General features: G+C 46.8%; 1 long non-coding RNA gene across 1 annotated transcript; it reads right to left on the bottom strand.

Moving 5' to 3' along the window:
• Positions 1-1,746: 1,746 nt before the first annotated feature.
• Positions 1,747-9,962, bottom strand: LOC143822719 (uncharacterized). Its single transcript, XR_013226240.1, has 3 exons — positions 9,880-9,962; positions 6,102-6,156; positions 1,747-1,863 (listed from the first exon to the last, which is right to left on the bottom strand). It is a non-coding gene; the product is annotated as an uncharacterized LOC143822719 (long non-coding RNA).
• Positions 9,963-12,013: the final 2,051 nt, after the last annotated feature.

Here is a 12,013-nt window from a genome sequence, read left to right as displayed (position 1 = left end):
TGGGAAGGAGGGAACAGCCATTAAAATCCTGCCATTTGATGCCCTGGCAATTTTAGCTCTTTTCTGGAAGTCTCTCTCTCTCTCTCTCCTCCCTTCTCTCGCTGCTTTTAATTGAATGCAGATGAAATTAGCAAGCAGAAAATCAACACTTGTAAAAGGGAAGAAATCTCATTACAATGCTAGAGTGGGTTATGTCCCCGAAAAATCCAACAGAGTTTTGGGTTATTGGGTTTTTTTAAGATCAGCTATAAAACCTTTAATTATTGCTGGCAGATCAACTTTCAAAGGCAAATACAAATAATAGAAGCTTATGAGAAATCATAGACTGAGACTGGGAAAGGCAGCCGTGAAGGAGCCAGAAAAGATTTTTAAGCGTCAGGGTGAGTCAATGGAGACCAAGATCAAGATAATTCATACCTCAGTATTCTCTGTTCCTATGTATGGACATGAAAGCTGGACAAGGAAGAAAGCTGACCAGAAGGAAGAGGATTCCTTTGAAATGGGGCATTGGAGGAGAGTTTTACGGATTCTGTAGACCAGTGGTCCCCAACCTTTTTATCACCGGGGACCACTCAACGCCGGGGACCACTCACCGGGGACCACTCAACGCCTTTTACTGAGGCCCGGTGTGGGGGGGTAGTTTACTCCTCTACTCTCAACCACCTCCTTAACGCTGTCTGATCGCTATGGTAATGTTTAAACATCCCTTCAAAATAAGATACAGACACGCCACAAGAATGAAGTGTGTTGTAAAGGGCTGGGGGGGATGAAGTAAAGGGCTGGGGGGGGAAGGCGTCCTTCGTGGCCCACCACCAATTAGTCGAAGGACCACATGTGGTCCGTGGCCCACAGGTTGGGGATCGCTACTGTAGACTACAAGAAAAAAAACCAGTGAATTCTAGATCCAATCAAGCCTGAACTCTCCCTAATTGTGAAAATGACTGAATTGATGTGAGTGTCCTGCATAGTGCAGGGGGTTGGACTAGATGACCCATGAGTACCTTCCAACTCTATTATTCTATGATTCTATGATGCTTTTGTACCCTGGAAAAGACGTACCAGGGAAATCAGAGGGTGGCAGGAAAAGAGGAAGATCCAACATGAGATAGACTGACTCCATCAAGGAAGACACGGACTTCACTTTGCAAGACCTGAGCAAGGTTGTAAAGGATAGGGCTTAGAGGAGGTCATTTGAAGGCCTCCTAAACCCAGCAGTGACTGGAGAGCACAATGCATACACATATTAGCCCCCCCCCCCTGCAAGAGGGATGGATGCAGTTATTTCATTTTAATTTTTGCTGTGTGGTATAGTCATGCTAGGGACGTGGAGTTTATGGCCCTGTCTCTTCAGATGTCAGAAGCTAAGTCGGGTCAGTGCTTGGAAGGGAGACCACCAAGGGAGGCTGTGTAGAGGAAGACCACTAGCAAAGCACCTCTGCTTCTTACTTGCCTTGAATGCCCCTTCGGCAGGGTTGCCATAAGTCAGTTGTGACTTAACAGCTCGTGTGTAGGTATATTTCTGATGCTTGTGAAATAATAATGGAGTTTTATAAAATCATCCTACGATAACAATGACATTTAATTATATTTGTTGCGTTTTTCCCTCTTTCCTTGCCTGTGAAACTCTTCAGCCTCCTAGAAATTGGCTTCCTGATATTCTCCTCTAATCTGAAGCATATCCTGTTCTGTCCCAGATGTCCAATTTCCCATCCGGACCATCCAGTTTGCATTGTATCACTTGTTACAGCAAGCCAAGGTTTACCCGCTCATGTTTCCTCTTCTCTTGACAGCTATTTATGCTTCATTATCTCTTAGACAGTTTTCATTTTTCACTCTTGTCTTTTCCACTTGATCCGCATGATCCTGCCGAAACATTTGTTTTTTCCGGAATTTGTTGGAATGTCTCACCCATGGTTTATTTGCTAGACTTCCCTTCGAATGGAATTGATACAGGTCCAAGCTATCTCGATTGTCGTGAGTTATTTGATTTGTTTTGGACATTTGTATCCTGTCCTTCCATCTATATGCTGTCAGGGCAGGTCACAGCATAAATCAGGGGTAGTCAAACTGCGGCCCTCCAGACGTCCATGGACTACAATTCCCAGGAGCCCCTGCCAGCATTCGCTGGCAGGGGCTCCTGGAAATTGTAGTCCATGGACGTCTGGAGGGCCGCAGTTTGACTACCCCTGGCATAAATTAATATAAATATCCCATACAATAATGTAATCCTGATAATTTCCCTGAAAGTTGTAATATAGCAATAGATGTATTAAAAGTGGTGACGGAAGTTAGAGAAGTATAAATGCCCTCATAAATGTTCCAGCATCACTCCCACAGCGAAATGAGCATATTGTTCATTGAAGACAAACTGAAACTCATCTCATCCATACATTTATTTATTTATTCAATATAACATTTATGCCCCTTCTTTCCTTTGGCTGCAAGGGAATTTACAATAATAGTTAACAGATCCCCAGCTAAAACCAAAGATGAACTACTAGGCTCCAGATTCTTCCCCTTCCGCCTCTTAAAAGGTGACAACCCCCCCTCAATAGCTCTGGCACACAGAAAGGCTTTGATCTCCAAGGAGAGGGCTGTTGGGTCCCTCTTCCCCCCTCCCCTCGCCAAGAGACTGTGTTTAGTCTGCATGAACCACTGACCTCACCAGAGAGTTTTCTTTCATATGTCCTCCCTCTGCCCTCTTCTCCTAGTTCCACCTCCTTGTTTACCTATAAATCCTTGGTCCCTCTTCCTCCTTCCCTCATCAGGGGAGGTCTGTAGCCTTGTCTCTTGGGCCAGGCCTTGTCCACCAACCAGACTACCCCCCAGGGAGACTCTTCCACAGCCTCCTGCTGCTCCGGCTGTTGTGCCACCCCCAGCCCTAAAGCTGTGTCACTGGCTGATGCCTATTCCAGCACCATCTCTGCCTCCTGTCCAAGCTTCTTTGGGCTGGACCTTCAGCCCGATGACAGCCTCACTCCTGCCTTGTGTCCATCCAAGCCTGGTATCTGCATTAGGAGGGGTGGCATGCATTCTTCGTTCTCCCACGACTGAGGATACCACAGCTCTTCCATGTCAAATAATGAGGTAGGGACAAAGACCTGGGAACCTGGAAATACTGCCTCTCACCTCATTTAGCCCATTCCACAGAGCTGGAGCCAGGATGGAAAAGGTCCGGGCTTTGGTGGATGCCTGATGATCCATCGGAAGTAGAGGGCATATTCAAAATATGGCTGCCTGATTACCTTTATTGGCACAAGGAGACCTGTGAAAGAAGACAATCATCTTTTTTTTTCAACAAAGACACTTTTGCTAACAGCTTCCTCAGGAAGTTTTCCTGTACAACTAAAAGCAGACTCAGACATAGAAAGTCCAACCGCACCAGAGATCAACAGAGGTTAATGAAAGAACTGCAGACCTTTACTCCCAAATTTCAAATTTCCTCCTTAATTGCAGCAGGCAACACTCCTCCATCTTTGATTGCCTCTGTAATTGACTTAAAGCACCTCTACAATATCTTGACGACTTCAATGTATTGGCCCTCATCCACCCCATTCACCCACCCTAGATGAAAAAGCAGTTGGATGTCATCTACATATCGGTGACATTGCTCTCATCCCCAATATGACCTTCAAATAGCATGGAATATAGAATGGCACCCCATGGGACCCCAGAATACAAATTCCATAATCTTGAGCAGTTAGTTTGGAGCAGTTATGTCAGTGCACCACCTTCTAGTACCAGTTGGCTAGACAGGACCAGACAAATTAGACTACAGTGCTCCAAATCCCCATTTCCCCCCTTTCTATATAAAAGAATATAATTATTGATGGTATCGAAGTCCATTGAGACATCCAGGGGGAACAACAGCTTCAAGAGGTGATTGGATAAACATACAGAATGGAGCAGAGGTCCACCAGTGGCTATTAGCCACATGGTATAGAGGGAACGCAGTCTGGGGCAGTGATGCTCTGTCTTGGTGCTTGGGGGGGGGGAGGGCAACAGTGGGAGGGCTTCTGGATTCCTGGCCCCACTGGTGGACCTTCTGCTATCACCTGGGTTTTGGCCTGGGTTGCTATGACCTGGGTTGAAATGGAAGAGCCATTGGACTGATCCGACATGGCTTCTCTTATGTTCTCTTGATATGTCCTTTTGTGGAATCAGGTCATCCAACAAGATATTGTTGAGGTAATACCTCTTGGGTGAGTGAATAATATTTCAGAACTGGTATAAGCTGACTAGATGAAGTCTAATGAGAAGGGGGCCCTAGCTTGCATGGAGCCAGCTTGGTGTAGTGGTTAAGAGTGGCAGCTTCTAATCTGGTGAACCGGGTTTGATTCCCCGCTCTTCTTCCACATGCAAGCACTGACAGAGCTGTTCTGACCGAGCAGTAATATCAGGGATCAGCCTCACCTACCTCACAGGGTGTCTGTTGTAGGGAGAGAAAAAGGAAGGCAATTGTAAGCTGCTTTGAGACTCCTTTGGGTAGTGAAAAGTGGGGTATAAAAACTCTTCTTCTTCTTGATGGTAGATCACTTCTAAAAATATCACTAAAGATGGCCCCTTACTGAAGCCTGATCTTCATAAATGAGCATGGCTCTGCATACCCCACTGCTGTTGTAGCTCGATTGTGGAGTACATGTTATTTTATGTTGAAGGACCATGGTTCAATCTTTGGCCAGCTATAAGAAGAAGAGGTTTTTATACCCTGCTTTTCTCTACCCTGGGGAGTCTCAAAGTGGCTTACAATCACATTCCCTTCCCCTCCTCACAAGAGGCAGCTTGTCAGGTAGGTGTGGCTGACAGAACTATGACTGGCGCAAGGTCACCCAGCAGGTTCCTTGTGGAAGAGGAGTGGGGAATCAAAACTGGGTCTCCAGACTAGAGTCTGTTGCTCTTATCTACTATACCATGCTGGCTACTAAAAAGGATTTGCAGGAGATGAGCTGGGAAGAATTATTTTTGAGACCATGGAGTGCTGAGACCAAGGGGACAGCTTAGAACCAGACAGACCAACTTATGGTTTGATAGAAGATAGCTCCCTCTATTTTCATGCTAACTTGGGAGAGTGTCATAGCACTTTTACATATATTTTGTATATATAAAGCTCTAAGTTCAATCCTAGTTATCTCATCCTCAGATTCATGAGAAGCCAGCAATCTGAGTTAGATAAGAGAGTTTCATATTTATCTATATTTATTTAATTCATTTTTACACTGCTTCTCCTTCCCAATGGAGAACCGAAGAAGTGTACATCTCCTCCATTTTATCTTCAAAACAGCCTTGTTAGGTAGGTTAGCCAGAGAAAATATGACTGGCCCAAAGTCACCAGTAAGTTTCAATAGCATAAGTGAGGATTCAAACCCAGGTATCTGACCCTCTTAACCACTGCACCCCATTGGCTCTCATGTACTTAGTTGCCATTTTGTAATTGCTGGGACCTCCAGAGGAATTGGTTGGCCACTGTGTGAGGCAGAATGATGGACTAAATGGTTTGAGCCAGCAGGGCCCTTCTTACGTTCTTCTTGGATGCTTTAGGATGCTTAGGGTTAATCCTGCGTTGAGCAGGGGGTTGGACTAGATGGCCTGTATGGCCCCTTCCAACTCTATGATTCTATGATTCTTAGGAGAAGAACTTGGCCTTTATGCCCTATTGTTGGCCCTCTGGAGGAACTAGTAGACCATGGTTTGAGTCAGGATGCTGGACTAGATGGACCATCACTGGGCCCTTTTTATGTTCTTATCATTGACTGAAGAGGATTGACTCAGAGGAAGCTCTTCCAGAGACTTCTTGGGCAGAACCGGGCCAAGCTGAACCCTGCTCCCAAGATTTGAAGATCTAAGTATGATTTTTTTATTGAGAAAGCAGGAATCAGGCAGGATACCAAAGCACTGGCTTAGTTTTACTTTTTAAGGATTTATTAGGAAGAACTGCAACTAACTCTGAGAGAGAGTGATTGGCCCAAGGTTACCCAGCTTCATGAATAATTATTGACTTGAACCTGGGTCTCATCACCATGCAGTGCTCCCGTCCTACATTACCCTAGTCATAGCTTCCCTTTCCTCTTACAAATTCCATGTATAAATACATGCGGCCATACCGTCAATTAATCAGCAGCTCCGCTTTTCGATCTCTTCCTTTTCTTTCATTCTCTTCTGAGGAAAAAAATGTACAATGCCCGTAAGCCATAATATGAACACTCCAAGGTTGTAAATAATTTTGGGACGTGATGTTTGCCATAGCAGATGGAACAGTAAATTATTCACCTCTTCTGGCAACAGAGAATCCTTCTTTCACACAATATAGGAAAACTCTAATAGCCCAGAATGGTGCCTTGGACAGAACTTTTTCTTTCATTGCTCCCCCAACCAATACCAGATCCCCCCCCCCCCGAAAAAGAAAACATTTCCAGTTCTGTGCCCCCCCCCCCAACAAAGCCAGTTCTGGAACTCATTTCCCTGCAAAACAGGAGAAACGTCCAGTTTTCTCAGTTCCAAACGCTGAGTGAATCTATTCTCAGCACTAGCAAGACTGGGAATACTTTGGTAAAAATGAAAACTGCATTATTTTTGCAAGGTGTTATTGAAACACAAATTATTTTGTAATTATTTTGCTGTAGAAGAAATCTGAAATGTTGGGTTTTCATGACAGATCAGCCCTTTTTGGACATTACAAACCAGAGGATTTGCACCCCTGTATAACGGCATTAAATCCTGGTCCTTTGGAGCTCTGATTGGCGTTTGCCCAAGCGGAAAGTTTGCACATTGCACCTTTGGGGCAGAATGGATGGTTGCTAAGCTTTGGGGACACGTGGACTGTAATGTGTGAAAAGGGCGTGTATTTTCTCTGACGCAGATTTGGGATGATTGAGGCAAGGGCCGGAAATTGTCTTTCAGAACGTAATATGCTAAAATTCTTGTTGCTCCCTTGAAACAGATTAAGAAGTTTTAGAATCCTGTAATGAAATCAAACCCCACATAATTTAAGTCGCCCTACTCTAATGATCACAGATGTAGCATCTTTTGGCACGTCCAGCAATGTAAAAGAAGGCATATGAATCCAAGAAACAATGTTTATTTTGACTTAAACATGCACTCACACACACATGCACAGGCAGAAATAAAGTTTGAGTCCAGTGGCACCTTTAAGACCAACAAAGTTTTATTCTGGGTATAAGTGTTCATGTGCGCACAAGTGTCTGAAGAAGTGTGCATGCACACAAAAGCTTGTGCCCAGAATAAAACCTTCTTGGTCTTTAAGGTGTTGCTGGACTCAAACTATGTTCTGCTGATTCACACCAACATGGCGACCCACCTGAACCCAGCGAGAGAGATGATAGGTCTAACACGACTCGGGCATAATCGACCATTTACAAAGGTTCTTGATTGGTGGGAAAGAACCTGAAGGTTCGTCACCTTGGAGGGGCCATAGGTCAGTAGAACAGTAATGTCTTGGCATGCAGAAGGTCCCAGGTTCAATCCTTGGCCTCTCCAGTTAAAGAAGCTGGGAAGAGGTGATATGAAAGACCTCAGACTGAGACCCAGGAGCAGCCTTTTCCAACCTTTTGGCCGAGGATGAGCTCCTGAAATAATTTTTTAGGCTTCACGAAGCCCCAGCAGTGATATCGGCTGGCCATGCGTCCCTGCCGTAAACCCTGGAAGTGACATCACCACCCTGTGTTAACAGGCAGGCTTGAGGAGAACTGAGGGAGGAAGAGACAGGAGCAGTTGAAAGGGGGAGTAGGCATGCAGGCTTTCCCCCTCCCAGGCCCCGAAACCACGAGACAGTTCACACTTGAGATGGGGGGCAATGGAAGCACCCAGTTCCCTAGCCTTTGGTCAAGTCCACTAAGCCTGAGGGGGAGGGGAAAGGTCACAGACCCCCTCCGGAGTTCCTGCAGACCCCTGAGGGTCCTTGGATTCCTCTTTGGGCATCCCTGCATTAGAGAGTTGCTGCCAGTTAGGGCACTGACCTTAATGGCCCTGTGGTCTGAATCAGTATGAGACTGGTTCTTGTGTGTGTTCCCATCACTCTGGAAAGGCGAAAATGTCCTAAACTATCTCTCCCCACCCGCACCCCACCCCCGCATTCATGGCAGTCTTTCTACACAGTGCAGGTTGCCACATCTTCCACTCACCCTCAATGTCCTTGCACCACCATTGCTAGCCATGCTGGTGTGGATGCAGCATACTATTTAATTATTTGGGTATTCCTGTGCCATTTTTTCCCTCTGCAAAGAAACCCACAGCAACCAGCAGAAATGCCCAGACCAATATATTTAAGACGAAGAAAACAACCACTTCTTGGGTGGGTCCTCATTCACTGAGCTGACCCCAGGCTAAGAGCTGCTTTGAGTCCCAAGATATTTATTTACAGCCATTTAGACCAGCATAAACTTTGGGTCCCTCCTGGGAAGAGAAGCAGCGTATAAATGAAGCAAAAAGAAAAGAAAAGAAAAGAAAAAAGAAAAGAAATACATAAATAAATTAGGGCCAAGAACCTTTTGTAGGCATAGGTATGAACAGAATCACAAAGCAAAATACATCACAAATTTTGCTCTCTTTGAGGTTCCTGAACAGAAGTTCATGACGGGTTTGCCAGCACGTCTATGAATTTTTAGAGCAGTTTGTGGTGGTTCCTGGATGGAACAATATGCAAGGGTTTAAACTTTAAAGGAATTCTAACCCTTGATTTCCGTTGCCCATGAAAGCTGCAGAAACAGCTCCCCGCTCCACACCTGTTTTTTGGCCTGTCTTTTGCACCCTAAAGAAGACAGCCTAAACCGCTGCATGGTGGGGAGTGCCTTCCTACAATGCTGTCATGCCTGCAACCTCAATTCCGGCACCAGGGGGCGTTCCAGAGGCGGGGGATCTCCCAGAGGCTCCAGGGGATGCCCCAGGGGATGCCCCAGGTCATGACACTAGCGAGCCCTGAATGGCAGCATCAGCAGTGGCGATCTACCTTGACAGCTGTCAGAAGACTGGCATGCCTGTCACCTTGCTGTCAAGGTAGATGGGGCCAGCACCCATTTGGCCTTCCTCACCCTTCCTCTGATGAGGACTAGGACCACCTGCAGGCACTTTGGCTGAGGGCTGTCCTATCCCACTCAACTGTATTTCAGGAGGGCCTTGAGGCAAGGTCCTTCGTAGGTGCAACACCTAGGGTTTACCTACCCATCTCTCCAGACAACTCCATGTTCCAGTTTGCTGCTGCAAAGCTCTGCCTGCCTCCTGGTTCCCTGACCTTGATCTGACTCCGGATGACCACTGTTCTAGTTCCAGACCCTCCGCTTGGCTTCTGGCTATGCCCTGAGTTCCAGACCCTTGGTTTGGCTTCCAACTATGCTCCTGGTTCCAGACCCTCAGCTCAACTTCTGACTATGTCCCTGGGTTCGGACTCCGTTTTGGTTTCTGACTTTCTCTTGTTCTCAATCCTGGCTTGGCTTGACTTTGCTCCCCCCGCCCCTGACTGTCTCCCTTGGCTCCCAACCTCCCAGACTGGGCTCTGGTTTCTGGTTTGTCTTCCTGACTTGACACAACAACCTGGCCAAGTAGGTGCAATTCCATCCATGAACCACGTAGGTGCAGCTTGGCAGCACAGCTACATGCGGTGTTTGTCAGGCTGCTGACAATTCAAAACAATAACCTTATTTTGGACTTTCTGCAAGCCTACTTAAAAAGGATTGTGATCCCTTTCAGTAGGGTTTGCAGAAGCCTCCTCTTTTGGTTCAATTTCTGGTTCAGTTCATGCTTCAGCCACAAATCACAAACTGAACTGCCTGGTTCATGCCCTGGTTCATGCCCATCCCTAGTCCTTTGGCTGTTGCCCTTCAGTTTCTGGCCAAGGGACGGCAACTCTGTTCCTGCCAATAAAAATACCTGCGGACAGCGTCAGCCCAGATGGTTCTCAAATGCTGCCACCAAGGAAGGAGGTTCTTTCCAGCTTCCTTCTCTGCCAGTAATGAGATCTGGACTACACATGTAAAACTTGGCAGAACATTCATTTATTAGAGATAGTTCCATATGGTGGTTAGAGTGTTGGACTAGATTCTGGAAGGCCCAGATTCAAATCCCTGCTGTGCAGTGGAAGCTAGATAGGTGACCTCAGGCGGTCACACTTTCTCAGCCTAATTGATCTTGCAGGCTTGTTGTGATAGTAAAAAGGAAACGAGGAGAATGGTGTGAGCCACTTTGGGTCCACGTTGGGGAGCAGGGTGGGGTACAAACGAAGTAGAAGAAGAAGAGTTGGTTCTTATATGCCGCTTTTCCCTACCCGAAGGAGGCTCAAAGCGGCTTACAGTCGCCTTCCCATTCCTCTCCCCACAACAGACACCCTGTGGGGTGGGTGAGGCTGAGAGAGCCCTGATATCAATGCTCGGTCAGAACAGCTTTATCAGTGCTGTGGGGAGCCCAAGGTCACCCAGCTGGCTGCATGTGGGAGAGTGCAGAATCGAACCCGGCATGCCAGATTAGAAGACCGCACTCCTAACCACTACACCAAACCACTACACCAAACTGGTAAATAATATAAATGCAAAATGGACACCTTCCAACACATAAGAAATGTTCTATACCAGAGGTCCCCAATGTGGTGTTCATGGACACCACTGTGAATACCAGTGCCTCTCTTGGTGCCTGTGACACAAGCAGACTTTGCAAGCCCATTGAATACGGCACTGGTCAGACCACCCCTGGAGTACTGTGTGCAGTTCTGGAGGCCTCACTTCAAGAAGGACGTAGATAAAATTGAAAGGGTACAGAGGAGAGCGACGAAGATGATCTGCGGCCAAGGGACCAAGCCCTATGAAGATAGGTTGAGGGACTTGGGAATGTTCAGCCTGGAGAAAAGGAGGTTGAGAGGGGACATGATAGCCCTCTTTAAGTATTTGAAAGGTTGTCACGTGGAGGAGGGCAGGATGCTGTTTCTGTTGGCTGCAGAGGAGAGGACACGCAGTAATGGGTTTAAACTTCAAGTACAACGATATAGGCTAGATATCAGGAAAAGAAATGTTCACAGTCAGAGTAGTTCAGCAGTGGAATAGGCTGCCTAAGGAGGTGGTGAGCTCCCCCTCACTGGCAGTCTTCAAGCAAAGGTTGGATACACACTTTTCTTGGATGCTTTAGGGTGCTTAGGGCTAATCCTGCGTTGAGCAGGGGGTTGGACTAGATGGCCTGTTTGGCCCCTTCCAACTCTATGATTCTATGATTCTATGAAGCCTTGTTCTTCCTCATCCACCTCCTTTTCGGGTTGGTTGCCAACTCCAGGAGGGCAGCAAAAGGGTCTCTCTGGGTAACACGCTGCCACCACCTGGGCATACTACAGGGCCACTAGCTGGGAGGACACGGATTCTGAGCTGCCCCTTTCACTCCTGAAGCCTTGTCTCTATGCCTCCTACAGACACAGCTCAGGAGCACTGTTGGGACAATTTACTGCAGTGTACACCTCTCCAGAAGAGTAGCTGCTTGCCAAGCCCCCTCCCCTGACCCTGGGTCTTCCCTTTGCACTGGACTAGCATTTCCAAAATACGAGAGCTCAATGTGGTCAGAAAGACATGGCCAGCTTGAAATTTATAAAGGATTTATCAAAAGAACAGGGTTAATAAGCAGATCTTTAGCACAGCACAGAGTTAAGCAAAAGAGGAAAAAGAAATGGAATGAAACACAATCCTTCTACTAAAACATACCCTGTCTGATGTCAAATACAAGGTAGACACCTTTGCTTAAAGAGTTCCCAGTTCTCATACTGTGGTCAGATCACCTGGCAGCCACATTGTCCAAGATGGCTGCTCATCTCTTCTTCCTACTTTGATGGTCAGCAGGCAAAAAGAGCACTCCCCTTCCTGTGGTCAGCTCCCCTTCCTGTCCCCTCCCACAGGAAGCTCAGGTGTTTCCCAGGGGAATCTGGGAAGAAGAAATCTCCTCCTCCCCCCCTCTCCAGGTGCCTGTTTCTTGGCTATGCCAATTAGCATCTGAAAGGAGGTGAGCAAATGATTAGCCGCCCCTTCCATCTCTC

The sequence above is a fragment of the Paroedura picta genome, chromosome 1 (assembly GCF_049243985.1).
Source record: "Paroedura picta isolate Pp20150507F chromosome 1, Ppicta_v3.0, whole genome shotgun sequence".
Lineage (NCBI taxonomy): Eukaryota > Metazoa > Chordata > Lepidosauria > Squamata > Gekkonidae > Paroedura > Paroedura picta.
Note: the sequence above shows the minus strand (reverse complement) of the source record. Positions and strands in the feature narration are given on the sequence as shown.